The sequence below is a fragment of the Triturus cristatus genome, chromosome 11 (assembly GCF_964204655.1).
Source record: "Triturus cristatus chromosome 11, aTriCri1.1, whole genome shotgun sequence".
NCBI lineage: Eukaryota > Metazoa > Chordata > Amphibia > Caudata > Salamandridae > Triturus > Triturus cristatus.
The window spans coordinates 654,986,253-655,005,675 of NC_140594.1; the positions used below are offsets into that span (position 1 = coordinate 654,986,253).

General features: G+C 40.1%; 1 protein-coding gene across 2 annotated transcripts in view; it reads left to right on the plus strand.

Moving 5' to 3' along the window:
* Nucleotides 1-2,266: 2,266 nt before the first annotated feature.
* TM4SF19 (transmembrane 4 L six family member 19) overlaps nucleotides 2,267-19,423 on the plus strand; it is a 238,790-nt gene continuing 221,633 nt past the window's right edge. For both annotated transcript variants that reach the window (XM_085636384.1, XM_085636387.1), the window contains exons 1-2: nucleotides 2,267-2,366; nucleotides 2,486-2,571. The gene's annotated coding sequence lies outside the window, so the exon portion shown is untranslated. The remainder of the gene's footprint in view (nucleotides 2,367-2,485; nucleotides 2,572-19,423) is intronic.

The window sequence follows — 19,423 nt, forward strand, 5'->3', positions numbered from 1 at the left end:
ACATGGCGGTCTTCCTTTCTTCTGCTATGGTGACGATTGTCTTCCAGGCAGCAGGTTGGGTGACGTCACTTTCCTTCGTGCTGGAATCCTATTACCAAGCAACCTGTAAGACACGAGGCACGCATGAACAAGTACGTCATTCAATTTCATTCTGCTACAGTTAAGGTCAAAATGATCCAGTATTAGTTCTTCGGTATAGTTAACAAAACAAAAAAGAGGAATTTCTTTTTAACACGAAACTGGCGGTAACTTTAGTTTTTATTAAACACTTTTAAGATGAAGTACAATTCTTTTTGGGCACACTAACAAAGACTTATTAACATGCCTGTTTGAGATGAGAGTATTAAAAGAATCCTCGCTGAAAGAACTTGGAGATAAGATTTTGTTACCCTGTGCAGAACAGATTGACTATTTCTGTGATCTGTTACAAAAAATTGTTACAGACTATTTTTAAACAAATCCTGATATGTAAATACATATTAGCTGATGATGTGCTCTTCACAAACCAATGTGGAATCAACGTGTGAATCAACAAATCAAAGTTCTGGTAAATTATCTAACAAAATTAGTTTCCGGCAATATTATAACTACTGACTGAAACTACTGTCATTACTAATTGATATTTCTTTTTTATCGTTTGACATTTTTACAGAATATATATATATATATATATATATATATATATATATATATATATATATATATATATATATATATATATATATATATATATATATATATATATATATATATATATATATATATATATATATATATATATATATATATATATATATATATATATATATATATATATATATATATATATATATATATATATATATATATATATATATATATATATATATATATATATATATATATATATATATATATTCGAAATTCCTCCGTTCCACAATCGGATTTGGTGAAGGACCACAGCACCATGCTCAGAAGGTACTCAGAAAAGTGCTTTTTAATGAACCATAGTGCAATTACAAAACAGTAGAGGACGGTCTATGCGTTTCGGCTCCCAGCCTTCTACTGGACTACAGAGTCCCAGAGCCTAGAATGTCTTATTTAAAGTGCTCAGTGCAATTTCCCACAATTCTTTCTATTAGAAGAAAGACTAGGCTTTCGTCAATCCTGACTAAAAAAGTACAAATTATTTACAAACAATTTCACTTCTGGCTGGAACTATTACATATAAATTCATGTAGCAGTGTGCAAAAGAGCAAGAGTTTAAAAAGAGAGTACAAGTTGTTATGGGTTTAGAACATCGTAAAAAGTTGTTATCAATTTCATTTTGCCACGAGTTTCCATTGTAAGTGGAGGATTTAATCACTGCAATGCCCAGATTGCTAGCATAGTACTTCAGTTAGTTCTCCACATCAAAGTGAGAAATCTCCTTTCCGAAGTATTTTTTGATAATCAAGAAGGAGCGCCTCCTTTCTTTCTGCACTAGAGGGGTTCCCCTTTGCACTCTCATCACTCTTTCTCTTGCTTTCCACAAATCCCCTTTCTTATATCCTCTATCCAATAATCTGCATTGGAGATTGTCCAGTTAATTTTTAAAGTCCTGCTCAGTACTACAATTCCTTCGTAATATGATAAATTCCCCAAATGGGATTCCTCTGATCACTGGCCTCGGGTGGGAGCTATCTGCCCGTAATATAGAGTTTGTTGCTGTGGTTTTTCTGAACAACTTACTTTTAATCAAATCCTCCTCCACAAATAATTCCACATCTAAAAACTCTATTTTCTTAATATTGTAATTTATTGTAAAGTTCACATTAAAGTCATTCTGGTTCAAATAACTGAAATATTCAAGTAATTGCGCCTGACTACCTCTCCATATCATCAAAATATCATCGATAAAACGGACCGAAAATAGGACAAAATCCGTCCATCTTGCTAAAATAGGTAAAGGCGAAGTAATACAACCTATATTGCTTGTTAACTGGAGCGGTTCAGGTTGATAGTATGTGATTGGTGGTTCGTCGTATCTGAAGTGTTTCCTGTTACACCCACACGCGAAATAGGAAATCGACGAGCGGACGAGAGAGGACACACGTGAAGAGAAGGTAATGCGGGTTTCTGATTGGTTGTTTGTAAAGAATAGAGTCTTCGGATTGGTTGGCCTGGGCACAATGAAATAGATATATAATCGGCGGAAGTTCTAAAGGGCGGACCAGGAGGAAAGCAGCAATTGAGTATGTAAAACAGGAGGCTGGAAACCCAGTATTTGGATTGGTTAGTCTGGCATTTAATTTGGGGTTTTGGCGGGAGACAGCTGACAGCGGAATTATCGGGCCGACTGCGGATGTGACGAGAAGCGGAAAGATTGACTATCATAATTATAGCAGGTACTTAACCAGGGACTTTTTTTGGGACATGATAGTAGGATTATGATTTTAGCATCAGGAATGATAATTTAAAAATACAAATGGGTCCTGTGTCTTTCTTCTCTTTTCTATTCATGTAGATTGTTGATGTTATCAGCAGAAGGACTACACGCTTAGAATATTAGTTCAAAGAAGACGGTTTTAGAATATATTTGCAGACTAAGAGGTGAGAATAGTTTAGCACAATGGGAGATCAGAATTTTATTTGTTTTTTTCCTTGTTTTAAAAAAAAATTGTAATCTTTGTTTTGACAGATTCATTTACATTGGATATGGAAAACGTGTGTTTTCAACATAGTAACCAGAGGATGTATTTATGGTTGATTTAGCCTCAAGGTGAGAGGACCATTTTTTGTCTTGAGCATAACAGAAATAGAAATAGGAAAATATTCCTGTCCTGTCTGCCCATCATCGCTTCTTGCGGTTTACGGTGGGCCATGAGCACTTTCAGTTTGCCATGCTCTCCTTCAACCTTACCAGTGCCCTTTGGGTGTTCACCAAGGTGATGGCAGTGGTCGCAGCTAATCAGCAGAAATCAGGGGTTCCACTCTTCCCCCTATCTCAGCGACTGGTTGTTGGAGGTGGGTTCGCCCCAGGCTGTCATCTCCCACCTACAGACTGCACTGAACAACCTGCATTGGCTGGGTTTCACTATCAAGGTGCCAAAGTCACATTTGACTCCTTCCAAGATGCTCCCTTTCATCTGAGCTGTTCTGGACATGGTGCATATTTCGGGCATATCCTCCCGAATGGCGACTCCATGAAATTCAGGCTATGATACCGATGTTTCAGCCTCTGTCCCGGAGTTCGGTGAGATTGACGCTGAGGCTGCTGGGCCTCATGGCCTCCTGCAGCCTGCTAGTGAATCATGCCAGATGGCACATGAGGGCTCTGCAATCGGATCTGAAGTTCTAATGGGCACAGCACTGGGGAAATCTCACTGACCTAGTCTAGATCTCAGAAGGAACTGCACAAGATCTGCAGTGGTGGCTGACAAAACGCAAATGGGTTACAGGCAGATCCCTCTCACTTCCCCACCCAGATCTCACAGTGGTGACAGATGTGTGACTCCTGGGATAGGGCAGAAAACTGGGGGAGGTGGAGATCAGAGGACTCTGGTCTTCAGTGGAAGCCGGGCACCACATCAACCAGTTGGAGCTTTGTGTGATCCGACTGGCACTGAAAGCCTTCTTACCTTATATCAAGGGAAGGCTGGTTCAAGTGTTCACAGACAACACTGCCACATGGTAATGCAACAAACGGGGTGAAGTGGGGTCCTGGACACTCTGTCAGGAGGCCCTGAATCTCTGGACTTGGCTGGAACAACTGAGCATATCCTTGGTGATTCAACCTGACAGGTTCCCTGAACTCCAGGGCGGACAAACTCAGCCATCAGTGCCTAGCGGATCATGAGTGGCGTCTCCATCTGGAGGTGGTCCATGTATTCTTTCAGCAGTGGGGAGAACCTTCATTAGATCTGTTTGCCTCCTTTGAGAACACTCAATGTCAGCAGTTTTGCACATTGGAGTTTCAAAGGCAGCTTGCGCTCTGCAACACTTTACAACTTGAGTTGAGCTCAAGCCTCCTTTCCACCCATACCACTTCGGTCCAGACTGCTCAATAAGATCAGGCGTGGCCTGGCACAAATCATTCTTGTGGCTCCAGACTGAGCATGAAGAGTTTGGTATCCTGAGCTTCTACATATGAGCATTGATTCTCTGATCAGGCTGACCCTTCAAGAGGATCTTCGTCGCAGCAGCAGGGGGTCCTGCACCCAAATCTGTCAAGTATCCACCTCTTTGTATGGCGATTGGGCGGCAACAGTTGACAGCTTTTGACCTTCTTCCTGAAGTATGCAATGTTATTCTAGCAGCCAGGTGACCCTCCACTAGAGCTGATGTAAGCTTGCAGCTGGCAAGAATTATGTAAATATTTTACAGAGCAGTCTATCAACCTTTTGTCTACTTCCCTAGCTGACATTTTCCTTTTAATCCTGTCTCTTGCCCAGCAGGGCTCTGCTCTGGGCACTCTGAATTGTTACCTTTTGGCCCTTTCTGCTTCTCTATGGTTGCCAGACCAACCGTCTCTCTTCAAATCACCGATTGTACATGGATTTCTGAAGGGGCTTACACATTTGTTTCCCCCTTCTCCTTTCATCATGGCCTAATGGGACCTTAACTTGGTCCTCACTTATCTTATGTGTGTACTGGGAGAAGTTGGCCTGGTATATGCTGTCCACTAATTAAAGTGGGCACCTTGTACCAGTCCAAACAACCCTTATGGTGATTAGGTTAAAGATGACCTTTATAGAAATCTATCCTAGTGGTAGCTATGGAGAACAGTCTTCAGGCTAAGTCTTGAAGGAATGTTAAGCAGCTTGTTTTACCAGAATGCAACCTTATAGTATTGGTTAAATGAAAGGGAAACCACACAGTAGTTATAAAAATATGTATTTATTATATATAACACTATCTAGTATCCTCTACACGAGGATAGAACACAAATCAAATAAAACAGTTGCAAAGAATCAAACGTAAGTTACACAATACACAGTGTGCTCCCCGGGGAGACCAAACCATATACTAAATATCTGGTATAAGAAACACGACTCAGGACTAGACTTAGTATAGAAGGTGTAGAATCACTGGGACCCCAAGGAACCACCCAAGGTGAGTAAGTAGGGACCCCGCGAAGGATGGGTGCAGTGTGAGAACACGACCACATGCTCCGTACGATTTAATGGGGAAGTCGCGGTTGGAAAATTAGTGAATAAGGACCCTTCCCAGCAGATTCCGAAGACAACCCTTGGAACTTAAGGGTTTGGAGAGCCACCCCACCTGTGGATACCTTTGTACCGGAGTTACTTATCCCGGAGGAGCCAGGTGCATAGGTACGAAGTGGCGTCGGAAACCCTTGTAGTTCTCTATGGATGTCGACAAAGAAATGCTACTGCTGGAAGTAAGACGAGTGTCTGGTGGAATCCAAACATGGATTCTAGATGAGAAGAACCTGAAAGCAGAGGGGACAGAGTCTTGGCCACTTTGGAGAGACCAGGGGCTCGGTATATGAATGCCCACCGATGTCGGGTGCTTCAGGTGTGATGACGGTGATCTAGACTCTTCAGCTGCGAGGATCAGGAGATGTCTAGGATGACCAGGAGCCAGAGGTGAGCTGTCCCACAATGGATGTTGAATGCTAAGGAGTCAGTGTCCGGCGGGAGCACCAACAAGCCTTGGCAGCGGCAAGCAACGCAGATGGTCAAAGTTGGTGTCGATCTGGCCCAGCAAAGACCAGGAGACTCACCACAGCAATGGGAGTCAGGGCAGGTCTGGAGCAACCAGAGGAGTCCATATAAAGCAAAGTTTACACTCAAGTGGACCCACAGACCGAAGGCACAGGAGTTGTGAGGGGACCTCAGGCAGTTTCACAGGATACCAGCTAGCAGGGCACAGAGTGCAAGGATGCCGGAGTCCTTCTCAGAAAAGATGCACTAGGGTCAGGGCTACAAATGGCCCAATGCACAGAATTGTTGCATGACAACAAGCATGTGCCGCTGCAAATGGACGCGTTCGCACAGGGGTACGGGTTATGTGGTCCCCCACGAGGGATATCTGCCTCAAACTCGTTAAGAGGGCAGCTCAACCTCACACTTTTGGCCCTAAGTGGGATGGGTTTGCCCAGACGTGGGTCCCTTGCTCACTGTGCCACTGGATTCAAGCTAGCCTTTCTGAAGAAGGGTGACATACCCTGAAACCGGTCCCAGGGTGCTTGTTTCCGGTCCAGGGAGGACCTGGCCTGGCAGTTCAGTCTGGACTGTTCCCATGGGGCACAGGGTCAAGACTGATTTGTATATGGCTGGGTCCAAACTGGGGTGGAGTAGTGGGCAAAAGAACGATAAATTTAACCCAGATCTTTTGACTGGGGAGAATGTTTGCATTGTCAGCATTCCGTCCATCATTTGTTTGCTGTAACAACCTCAGAGACCATCAGAAACTCAACTCCTGTGTTGCTGGAGTCATCAGAGTCCACAGGAGCTCAGGATCAGCGAACCGGTAAGATATGTTACGGTGCCTGCGTTTGCAGGGGAGTGACTCCTTCACTCCAAGCAAGATTCTTCTGTTGTCTTGGAGGTCCACAGGGTTCTACACACAGCTTGTATGGATCACGGACACTGATGAGACTGGGCCGAGCCCAAAGGAGGTCCAGCGAAGTCCAGTGTGTCCAGATGTTGGAAGTGTAGTGGTATCTTCTTGCAGAATCTTGTCCACGTAAAATCTAATGTCCTGTAGCCAGGTAACCCATTTTATACCCACGGGAGAGGGTTGGACAGATTCTAGCGACCCTCCTCTAGCTACTCCCATGTTCTATGTCCAGTTTCGTGTCAGAGCAGGAGAAAATGGCTCCTAGAACTGGTTTGAGCTGGACTATGCACAGGGACACCAAATGTGCCCCTGAGTCAGACTTTCTGGCACTGAGACAGTGCGCCCACCCAGCCCCAGTACACTAAATCCTTCCTGGGAGGTGGTCACACATCCCTGTGACAGGATGCCTATTGTGCTGCCTTCCCCTGCTCTAGCTTAGCTCAGCAGCAGGAGAGCAGACTTGTGTCTGTGGCTGGCAACATCCATTTTGTGCTGTAAGGCTCAAGAAAGTTGGTACCAGTAGACTTAGGTACCCCCAGAACCTCGGTTCTGAGGGGAGGAATCATACCTCCCACTTCAGTTACTGGTGTGAAGGTATGATACCAAGGTGTTTGACACCAAACACGACATACTTCGTTGCAGTCTTTTTCGAGATAGCATTTACCGCAAGGTTATAATGCACCTCTACCTATAGGTCTGGTAGTACCACACACAGCCCGGTAGAATGGTCTCCGAAGACTGCAGAGGGGCTCTGCTCATGCAGGAGCACCCTCTCACGTAAAACTAAGCACCCTACCTTCAGGATTGTTAAGGCCTGCAATAGGGGTGACTTACAAAGTTTTAAGTGTAGTGATATATATAGATATAGTGAACCTATCTCTAAGGTAAGGGTGCGAACACCATCTTATACAGGCTGCAGTAGCAGACCTAGGGTTCCATTTTGCATGGCCTCTCAGGGGTGGCATAATACATGTTTCAGCCCATGGGAGGACTCTGGGATACCTATGCCCTGGTTACAGGTGTACCATATACTAGGGACTGATAAGGGTACCCCAGTATCCAATCTGGAGTTGTACCAAAGTATATACATATCAATTTAAGGGAGAAAGCAGATAGGCTGGGATCCTGAATTGCAGGATCCCAGCCAGACTAGTCAAAACAGTGGATGCAAAATACCGGCGGAAAGGTGTACTGCTCTAGAAAAATCTTCTGGATCCAATCTGATGCCTGGGAAGTTCAAAGGTAAGGAATCTGCGGTTAGATCATGTCTCTACCAGATAAGGCGTTACTGAAGGTAAGTAAATTGTCCATTGCTGAGAATAAAAAAAGAAACTTCCCAAGCATTCGGTATTCTTTTAATCAATTTATATGGTAAGTTAAACTCCGATTCCATCATGTCATTTGTCACTAAAAGAAGTTCACAGCATCTGAAAGTCCTCACTGATTATAGTGGGGCACTCCGCATGAACATTATTACTGTCACAATGGTAGTGTTATGCATTACATTATGTTGCTGAATAAATTGCTGAAAATATTCTGGTATTTTGTAACACCACCCCACTTTATAAAAGGCCCCAGTGTCCTGAATGGATCACATATCTTTCCCATTTCATCTCCTACTTGCCTTGCCATCATAATTGCTAATAGTAATCTAGTGCATAACTGCTGATATCTCATCCTCAGGTGTCTCCTTTTCATCCAGGACAATTGGTTAAGTAGTGCCCTGACATCAAAAAGCTACAGCAAGATGTCAACTGATATGAGGGCCAATAAATGGCAGTCGGATACATTTATCTTGGTTTTGAAATGGGTAGCAAGGTAGACAGGATACCCAACTGAATACTAGGATAGCGAGATGAAAGGAATTAGGGCACTATTTCAGACTTATACATTTGTATGAAGGTTTGGTTTATCATAATATACTCAACTTTACTTTTGCTTAACTGCTAGGAATTTATTAAAATGAAGAAGTAAGAATGAGTTATTCATACATTTTATTATTCCTACTAAGAGTACAATAAACCTTTTTCTCTTAACATATCAACTAACTTAATTGCTATTGTTTACCATAGCCTAAAAGAATTGCAATCAGAAGGGTATGCTGTCACTTGATTGGCATTAAGATCTTTTTATCAATGGTCTAAATAGAAGCTAGAGTTTTGTAGAGAGTGCTAGCAAATGAGGCATGGGATTGAGAGATGTATGCTAGGTTGAAAACACAAATTGAGATTAGCATTTCTAGTGGGCTGTTATTATCACAATATTTCAGACTCCGTAGAACTTATCTGTTAATGCCTTATCAAAACCAGTTTTTTGTTTTATTGCATTAGTTACTTTTCCATCTGCAGATTATACTGAATGACCAGCAGTGGTAGTGTTGCACAAGAGAATTTTTCTGCATTGCTGAGAATAATAAAAAGTTCACAAGCATTTGGTATTCTTTTCATTAATTTATATGGTAAGTAAAACTCACATTCAATCATGTCCTTTGTCACTAAAAGAAGTCCTCAGCATCTGAAGGTCCTTCCTACATTATAGTGGGGTCCGCCGCATGACTATAATTTCTGTCACAATGGTAGTTTTATGAATTACATCTGATAGAGACATCTAGCAGCAGATTCCTTACTTTAGAATCCTCCTCATGTGCGAGACTGGATCTGGATTTTTTTCCCTTAGAATGTCTACGCGCTGGCAGACAACATTGCGTGGCTCTGTATCGATGTCATCCACCAGATGCGATGTCAAAGGAGTCCATATAACCCCCTCGCCGACACCAGTTCCTTCTTGTCTGCACTTGCAACATGGATCCGGAGTGGTTAAGGGCCATTTTTCTAAGGGTCTTGTCGAGCGAACAGTGTGCTGTTTTCAGACGATATCATCTGGGTTTAAACCCTGCGGAACTTGTGACACATACCAGTGCCTCGGAGAACACCACGACTCCAAGGATTGTGGTCCCTGCCAGTGTTTTCGTACCAAGGCATTAAAAGAGTGTCATATCAAACTACTGGCGGCGTGCTTTTCCGAGAAACCGTCATTCCCCCTGAAGTCCAGGGAAAGGTCGAGGAGTCGTACGGGTGAGGGGTCACTTCTGTCGACATCAGGGATGGTACCGAGACCCCAATGATCAAAATGGAATCGTCAGTTGAGGAGCACTTGCAAGAGTCTTCCCTGTGTCTCCATAAATATCATGGAGCCGGGGCAACTATAGACCGAGGGAATGAGGGAATATTATTTTTCCTTACAAAAGATCTTCCTCTGGTGCGCCCTCTGGCTGGGTCATCACAGGTGGATTCGTCTTCGCAGACAGTTGGGGGCTCTGAGTCCGTTGTCGGATTCGATACTGAGCCCGTACACAGGCTTTTGGTCTTCACACCTTCGGTGTCCATTAAGCCGCAGAAGTCGGCAGGGTCGGTCGATGCCGACCCTGGAGCTTTGGTGCCCATTCGGCCAGGGATGTCGTTGGCATCGGTAGTCTTCAATATTATCCTTCTTTCCAGCGCTGAGTTGATGCCACAGTGGCATCGGGCACAGTGCCAACAGTGCTGGTTTCGTTTTTCAGCCCTTGTCTTTTTCAACAGGAGCATACAGTTTGGAAACTGAAGAGGAGAATATTGGGGGTGAAAACCCTTTGCATGATGTTGTCCAGCCTCCTGTTGTTGGGAAATGGCTGACAGAACTGAGGTAGGTTAGCACATTAGAGGCCTCCCCAGATTCAGACTTACTTTCTCCACCTGGTATGGCAGTGGAGGGAAGTGCCTCATTGGCTGAAGTGCTGAAAAAGGCAGTTGTGGTATTGTATTGTCGATTTCCCTTGGTGGAAATATCCATGGATTCCTTGGTGAATATTGTTCATCAAGGCATGACAGGGGTGGAACCTGTGCTCCCTTTTAATGAGTATGTTTGAGCTTGACGTTGAAAGACATGGGTACGGAGGTGCTATGGTATGATCCGGCAACAGCCCTGTTCCCATCAAAGAGTTCTCTTAAAACGGCATACTGGGATAGAGTAGATTTCCAGGTATTGAACAGAGCTTCAGGGATGTCCGGTAGCTTTTTAGAGGCTAAAATTGCTCCTGCCCTAGAATTATACTGGGACTTGGTTACTAATGTTGATGACAGGAAACTTTACTTCCAGTTTAGAGCTGGCTCTCTGCCCCTTAGATCTCTGACAGGGAGGTGGGCTAGGAAATCGGAGGAATTATGCCCTGTATGCGGGGCAAAATCTGAAACAACTGCTCACTTTTTTTTTACCTGTCCGGCATTTATTATTCCAAGACGTGTTTGGCTTTCTCCCATGTGCAAGACCCTTGGTATCAGGAGCAGCGTTGTGGCATTACGAATTTTGCACACTAGCTCTTTAACAATTGTTTCTGTGGCCCTAGCTAAATATCTGGGGTGGGCATGGTCTTTACGGAGAAAAGCGATTAAGATCACCCTAGAAGCCCCCTAATGAAATATGGGGCCTGGGTCCCTTATGTGCATTGAGTCTGGTTTCTTAGCTTAGCGATCTAGAATTTGTAGTAGTTAGGGTGTCTTTCTACTATTTTTAGACCTACTCATCAGTATACTGATCTATTTAATGCTTTTTTGAACAGTTTTTTAATGTATTTATTGATGTCTGGTATTATTGAGGGCTCAAAAATTGTGCTCCTGTTTTATGTTTGTGTCTTTTATGATTCATTTTTAAATCGAATAAAGACTGATGATGATGATGATGATGATGAGTATGTTTGAGCTTCCTTTGGATAAAGCCCGTGTCAGGAGTTCCAATAGACGGAGCTGTGGGCCATCGGCATCGTCCTGCCTTGGAGGACCCTCATTGTCTCCTGCGACATCCCACAACAAAAGAACTGATGGTTCAATCTGCTACAGATTCTTTGGACCCTAATGCCCTTCCTTTAGTTCCATCAGGCAAGGAATCCAGAGGGTTGGAAAGTTGTGGAAGGTATATATTTTCTTCTGTAAGCTCGGCTTTGGGGTCTCTTTACACTACATGTGTTATAGGTAGGTTTTTGCATACCTTATGGTATTCTGTGGTGCAGAGGCTGCCTTCTCTATCAGAGGAAGCCAGGAATGAGTCATTGCAGCTAATGCAAGATGTACGGGAGGCAGCAAGATTCACTATCAAATGTAGTATGAACACCACACATTCTGTGGGTAAAGCCATGGCTCAGTCAGTTGCTCTGCGCGTGCATGCATGGCTGCATCAGTCTGGGTGTTCAGAGCCTGTGCTGGAGAGCCATAAAGATATGCCATTTGAGTGTATCCATTTATTTGGTGAACATGCTGATTAGGCTTTATGGCGATTCAGAGCTTGCTGAGTTATTTTGTAAACTTGAGTTTGGTGTTGATGAGTTAGGATGTTTTCAACTAGTTCGTCAAGGGTAGTGTTTTGCTTGTTAAAAGGTTATTGATACCTTGTGCTTTTTAATCCCGGGCATTTGGGACTATAGAAGTTATATCTATGATAAGTGGTTTTCTTGGTTATTTTGCTAGCTGTAGAAGTGCTGGACTCTGATGACAGAATTATGATTGTTTGATTTTTGCTATATTATTTATATGAGGCCTGTTATAAAAATCATACAGTTGAATTACTCTGGAGAAGAGTTTAGGCTCAAGGGTAATACCCTTATGGTATATACTATACCCTATGTGGGTTATTGTTTGTATGCTGTCATTAGCATTTTTAAATGTGCATTAATCGATATATATATATATACTTTATTATAAGTTTATGTATAATTTGTCTCGTCTGTAAGTGGATTGAGTTCTACTCTATGGGTAGGATTAGTTCTCTGTTGTACTTTTGAATTTGTATCCCATTGGAGCCTTGGGATATCTGATTTGCCCACTAATGAGAGGCTTAGACCTCTTATTAGGCATGTTAAGTGTGTATTATGTTTTAGAAGGATATGACACTAAGGGGTCATTCCCACTATGACCTCTGACATTTTCACAGAAGGGATCTGGTTGCCTGCATTATTATTGAGGTGACTTCGGGCTTTGTCTGTAATTGCCTTTCGTTTATGTGATAGATGAAGTTCTCTGCATCTGCTGATGTAGAACATTATTAAGCAACCACAAGGAGATGATGAACGGAGTGCTGAAACATTTCAGACACTCACCCCAGTCACAGATCTGGGTTGAATCCATCATTGATCTTTAGCTCACTTCATCAGCCTAGTTCAGACCCAGCTAAATGCAAACCAGTCTTGACCCTGTTTCTCATGGGTACAGTCTAGCTCGAACTTCCAAGCCAGGTCTACCCTGGACCAGAAACAAGCATCCTGGGACCGGTTTCGGGGTAACACCCCTCCTCAGCCACACCTGAACATCAATGAAAATGGCTAAGACATATAAGACACACCTTCCTGCACAAAAACAATGAGAAAATGCATTTTTCTCCTTCAATGTATGCTGAACATTTCAGCATGCATTGAAGATATAAAAATGTGGAGAAATTAAAACAATTCTCTTTGTTGTGCTTTCCTACACCAATTGTAGAATGGTGCACCATTCACACACATATCGAGATTTATGATTTATGATAAATCTAGACATGTGTCTTGTTCTATGAGTATTAAGTGCAATCATGCTCAACACTCATAGAACACCCTTTCAACACAAAGTGGTCTAAATGATGAGGTTGTATTTACATGGAGTATAAAAAGTGCACAGAGTGCCTTTTCCTCTCTTTGTAAATATAAAAGAGTATATTGCACAATAACTATGTTACAAAAAGTGACATATTTCCGTTTTTAAATTTCCTTGCGAATGCTAAAAGTAAGCACAGAGTTTTGTCTGCAAAGATGTTCAAAGAAGAATGATTGAAATGATTGTGGTCCTTCAACAGCTAAAAACGTGAAATATTATGAGCCCCTCAAATCTCTTTTTTTGCAGGTCACATGATATCTGATTATGGTCAGATTTCAAAACTACATAAACAGAGTGTTTTTAGAAACGTATTTCAACTTTGTAGCTTCTTGCAGGCCTCTTCATTCTGCATATTGAGACTTAGTTAAACTTACCTTCACAGTAATAGGAATAAAAAATGGTATTCATTTTTTGCTGTTTTTCATTCAAATATAAATTGTTAAAAATTGCTTTTTTTTAAATTTGGATCTGTGAAAGAAAAAAAAATTATAACATATAATAATACAATTTTTACAGCACAACATAATTTCCACAAAGTAATTTGTTTGCCTTTTTTGCTGTTCTCAGAATATATTGAATTTCACTAGAAATAGTGATTTCAATGGTACTCATCACTTAACAGCGGGCAAAAAAAAGAAAGATTGTTAAAAAAAAAACAACATACTATTCTCAGTAAAATACCAGAAAATACAAATCACACATATATGAAATGCTTACAGATTACAAAATGTTATAACTTTAACTTATAAAAACTGTAAATGTTGCCGCATTAAAATAATCACCGAATAAATGACCACCAAAAAGTCCATAATTCAAATATATACGTTTCCTTGAGGCCAAATGGTATTTTTGCACTTCTTCTTTATGTAAATTGTCCAATGGTAGTCTTATTAAATTATAATAATAAATTCCTCAGAGAGTGAATTATCTTCCTAAAACTTTGGCTTTAAAAATATTAGGTAGGAATTTTGTAATTCCCTAGGCAAACGTTGTTTGAAAACCAACTGGGCATCATTACAAAGTGTCCAGCCTTTGTCACATTTTAGATAGGCAGTGTAATGTCGAGATGTGGTGGAAGGACCATCATGGAAAATTATTGCAATTGCTACAAAAGGCCTTCCTGATATTGAGATTTGTGTTGCTACAAACTGATTTATTAAAGTATCCAATTTTCTTCTATCAGCTGTACAACGTTGCATCATTAAAATTATGTATTTTCCATATTTTGTTAAGAATAATGTGGATAACATTTCTGATTTACATTGGCTACACTCCATGTTTTGAATTGCACCTTTCACTAATTTATTGAAAGACACTGATTTACAGTCTGGTAATGTTAAATACAGAAATCTCTCAGTGTCTACATTGGTGCTACATGTATACATGCAATTTTCACAATAATGTTCCCATTTGTAACAAAGGCCAAAAATATTTTCTATTTCTACACCTTCATTTTCAAAAATTGTCAGCATATACATTAAAAATTCCTGAGCATCTTGTTGGATATTTTGTGTGAATTGTGTAGAACCAGAACACACATCCAAAAGATTACGAACATGTGAAACAGATTGTATTTTACTTCTATCTGTTGTCAATTTTTCATAAACAGAATGCAACAGAGAACAAAATCTTTTTTCCCGATTCTGCATAATTTGTGCTTGCAAACCTTCCAGATATAAAACAACATTGACCACTACATTAGCATAGCAGTTGACACCAGAACTATTTTCAAACTGATAACCAACAATCTCTTCAACAGTGTCCAACTTCTTTTTACCTGCAATCACAACATTATCTTGTTCTTTTCCCTTCTTGACATCTTCAGTACAGATATTCTCTAACCTTCTTTTTCGACCAACCACACGCTTTTCAAATACAGGATATTGACCTAAATTTGGAGCATACACCCTTCTTAACCTATTATACTCTTTTACACAGTTTGCATCTGCAGTAGCCTTTGTCTCATCAAAATCAATCAAAAACAAACCAGATAATGTTCTGACTCGCGACAAAGCAACATATGCCATACCCTCTTTAAATACAGTAGATCCAATGTTCACCAATACACTGTCTACACTTAATCCTTGAGATTTATGAATAGTCACTGCATATGCCAGAGAAAATGGAAATTGTTTCCTACGGACATATAAATCTTTAACAAGCAAAAAACGAACTGAACAACGACCAATTTCTTTAACTTCATCAATCTGATCAAATTTAATTTTTAAAAATTCAATTCCTTCTTTTTTCTGATAATTCACAACATCCACCACTTTACCCATTGCACCATTAACTAAACCCTTCTCTACATCCAAATTACGCCTTAAAATTACCCGACAGTTTACACACACATAGTGTCTTTTCCAAACCAGCAGTTTTAGATATTTTTTTTTCTAAACAATCTAGTTTTGATCTCAACTTACCCGTCAAAATAATAGTGATTCCTTCATGTAGTATTTTATCGATGGCTTCCATTTTAACAATTTCTTCATTTTGCAATTTTAATAATTCTTCGTTAAATATTGAACACTCACACAGTGTCGGCATTAAGCAAATCACTGACTTATTTTTAGCAATTTCCACGTACACTTTTGCAGCAACTGCATTTTCATTTGGAAAGACATTGCAAAGTAATCGACTCTCCAAAGCTTCTTTCCCTTTTTTTGAAAGAATTCCAATTCTTATATCTTGAAGAATACTTCCATATTCAGCATCATTTGCCTGTCGCATATTTGTTGTCAGTTCTTTGTATACAAAATTACTCCAAATGTTCACATTACCAACACTGCCAAGAGACTTTCTGGTATCTTCATGGGCAAGTGTTTTAAATACCGGTTGTCCTTTTACCGGTGTCTGTTGCAGTAGATCTAAAAAAACTATGACGTGTTTTCCTCCAAATAACACATCATACTCTGTTTTAAGAATTTGCTGCATCCTTAAATGCACAAAGGCAAGCATCAAGTTTGAAACCATGCTCACCTCATCAATAATGAGAAGTTTCTTTTTCTTCAGCACTCTTGAAACTTCACAACATGAAATAATCCATGGTCAATCTGTTCTTTCACTTGCTGATATATTTGTTTCTGTTCAACATTTAGTTGTTCTTCCATGTTTCCAAACTGCATTACATCTTCTTGAGCATGATGCATTGCTGTTTCCACCTCATTCATGGCAATTGCAGCTTCATTTTCAACAATTGGTTGTCCTAGTGGATTTTGACTCCGTGCAGCAGAACTTTGACTTTCTTGAGAACTGTCTCTAGCAATCTCAGCTTCAATTGTAGCTTCTTGATCAATTTCATCATTCAACATTTTCACATAATTTGCAAAAGCACGGCATTGTATGCTATATTTACAAGCATAAAATGAATCTTCATAGCTCTGAAAATCTCCAAGTAATTCCAGTTCTGAACGCCATGGTTTGGACATTTGCAAAAAGGCTAAATAGTAAAATTCTATTTTATCAGCAGTGTTGCAACTCAGTTTCCTGTGATTAATTAAACTTCCTTTCCTTTGTTTCACCAAACAGCCTTTGGAACCAATTACTGAATATTTTCCATCATTGATGTTCTCTGTAGTATTCTGTTTAAAAGTGTAGTTTTGCAGCACTTCATAGAGACACATGTTCTCAAGATGATGACTTCTGTTTGGGTAATATGTGTCCAACATATTCGTTTTCAAAATATCTGTACTTTCTGGTTCTTTTCTGCTAAATATTCAATTTCTTGAACAGATTTCAGCACCCGATTTCGCATTGCTGCAAAACCTAGACTCACCCAAATGATTCTTCTACTTTTGGAGTATAGACTTGCAGATGATAACCGATCTGAGCATTCATATGCTCCAATTTCTCGATGCAATAACATCTTCAAACTGAAACTGTATAATTTCTTACTTAGAGTCTTCTCGTGAGAAATCTCTTCCCACATTTCTTTCAATTCCGTCTTTTCTGATTTAGTAATGTAGGACGTTACATATCGAGCAACAGCAATGGAATTGTCTGCAACATACTGAATATCCACGTTAGCGTTCCACATGGAAAAAATAACTGGATTGTAGTCATTTATGTATTTTGACTCTTCGCTTCTTCTTAAGTTGTAGGTATTTTTGGGAGACTTTCTTGTGATGGTATGTCGCATAGCTGACATAAAACTGTTCACTCTTCCTTTGGATAATACAGGACGTGGAAATCCAAAACGACATTTGGTATAGAACTTACCCTTAGACTTGTACTTTCGTCAACAGTATTTTCCACATCTATGGCTTTGGAATCGTAAGACTTGTTGTTTTAAGTTTTTATCTTCTCTGCTATTGGGTACAGCACATGTGGCATAATCTTCAATGAAAGACAAAACAGTATCATCTGAATCTGTTCCAAATTTGGGGGCGTCCTTGATCCATAACAACATATGTATATGAGGAGCACCTCTTGCTTGATACTCCTTTCTCCAAAAGAAATCCACAACTTCTCCAAGAGGAGGATTCTTTTTATTGCAGATGAAAGACATCATAGCTTCAAATCTATGATTGAAATATCTGCATACATTAACAGGATCCAAAGAGCACAATTCTCCAGGTGTCTTGTATTCAATATTTTTTATATTGGAATTTGCCTCTCGAAGAAATTCAAGTAAATCATCCCAAGCATACTCAGCACAGCTTAGTGTAACAAACCATGTAGGAGTTCCTAAGTTCTGTAGCATACATTTCAGTTCTCCATGACGACGGTACCAATGTTCATTAGTCCCACGCTGACATGCCATCAGATTAATCAACTGAGATTCTAAATGATCATCTCTCTGATGCATTTATCCATAAAATCCTTTGCAGTTACATTTTGCAGATGCATTCCAGTTTTTAAAATGTGATTTACTGCATATGAAAGTCCAGACAAGTCACTTTCAAACAGAAGATGAAACATATAAAGGATACATTGTCGAAATCTTAGATCTTCTGCATACAATCTTGTTGTCCGATATTCAGATGCAGGAATCGGCACAGGACGTTCATCATATCGTCCACCTTTTCCTGTTGGAAACAACTGCGGGAAATAATGAGCTTCCAAGCTCTCTTCCCATACACTCATGGGACTTCATCTTGCTTTTTTCATTTGGAACAACTCAATCGTATTCCCCATCACTTCTTTGGAATGAAGTGGATGTACACTGTAATGTTCATAGATTTCTTCACATCGGGACATGTCCACTTTTTCAATTTGTCCACTTAATGTTTCAGTATCTTCTGCTAAATCTATTTCTTCTTCTCCTACAAACACATTTTTATAGTACTCATTATTTTTTATCAGATACAATGTTGTCTTTTGCACTTTTCTAACATCCACTAATTCTTGCCAGATTTTCTTATTCTTAATAGGAACACCATTAACTAGAATGACTAGTGGTTCATTTTCTGCATGGTCTACACCAATAGTTTCAATGTTTTTCTTTAAATCTAACGGTAAATACACAACTCTTCCTTTCAATCCCCTTTGTAAGTCTGATGGAGGCAATTTACCTGTTTTAGGCTCCATACGAACAATAGCCTGAAAGGGGTGCACACATTGAATGAGAATAGACTCATAGGTATTTAAATCTATCAGCTCTGGAGGAATAGCAACCAACTCTAGATTATTATGAACAGCTCTAGCAGGCATTTTATTCTCATCTAATTTGTTATAACACTATTTGCAAATACGCTGCTCAGATCCCAAATCAAAACAATCCTCTACCAACAAATAAGTTGTAAATTCCTTCCACTTATCATTATTTTCTGTGTCTCTTTTTAAATACAGATTGACACTCCTAGTCTGATTTTTATAGTGAGTTCGCCGAAAACAAATACAAGAAACATTTGGTCTTTCACCTGAAATTACCTTAAACTTTGTGATTTGATCTTCAAAATTTTTTGTAATCATGGGTTCTACATTGTCTTCAACATTTTGTTCTACTAATGCGTCATTTTCTGCACTCTCTTGCTGAGGACCAAAGTAACAAAACTCAATATCATCACAAACCTTCTTCACATCTGATACTGACCCACGCAAAAGAGCACTGTTCAACTCATTTAACTTAAGTGCTGGACTTTTTCCATAATAAAATCTTCTCACTAACTTCCGCATTTGAGTATGATGTACTGCCAACATCCTGAAATGGTGAAAAACACTTTGACAAACTTTCCTAGAAAGACAAGCCAAGAATGACCTTTCAAACCAGTATTTTTTCTCAC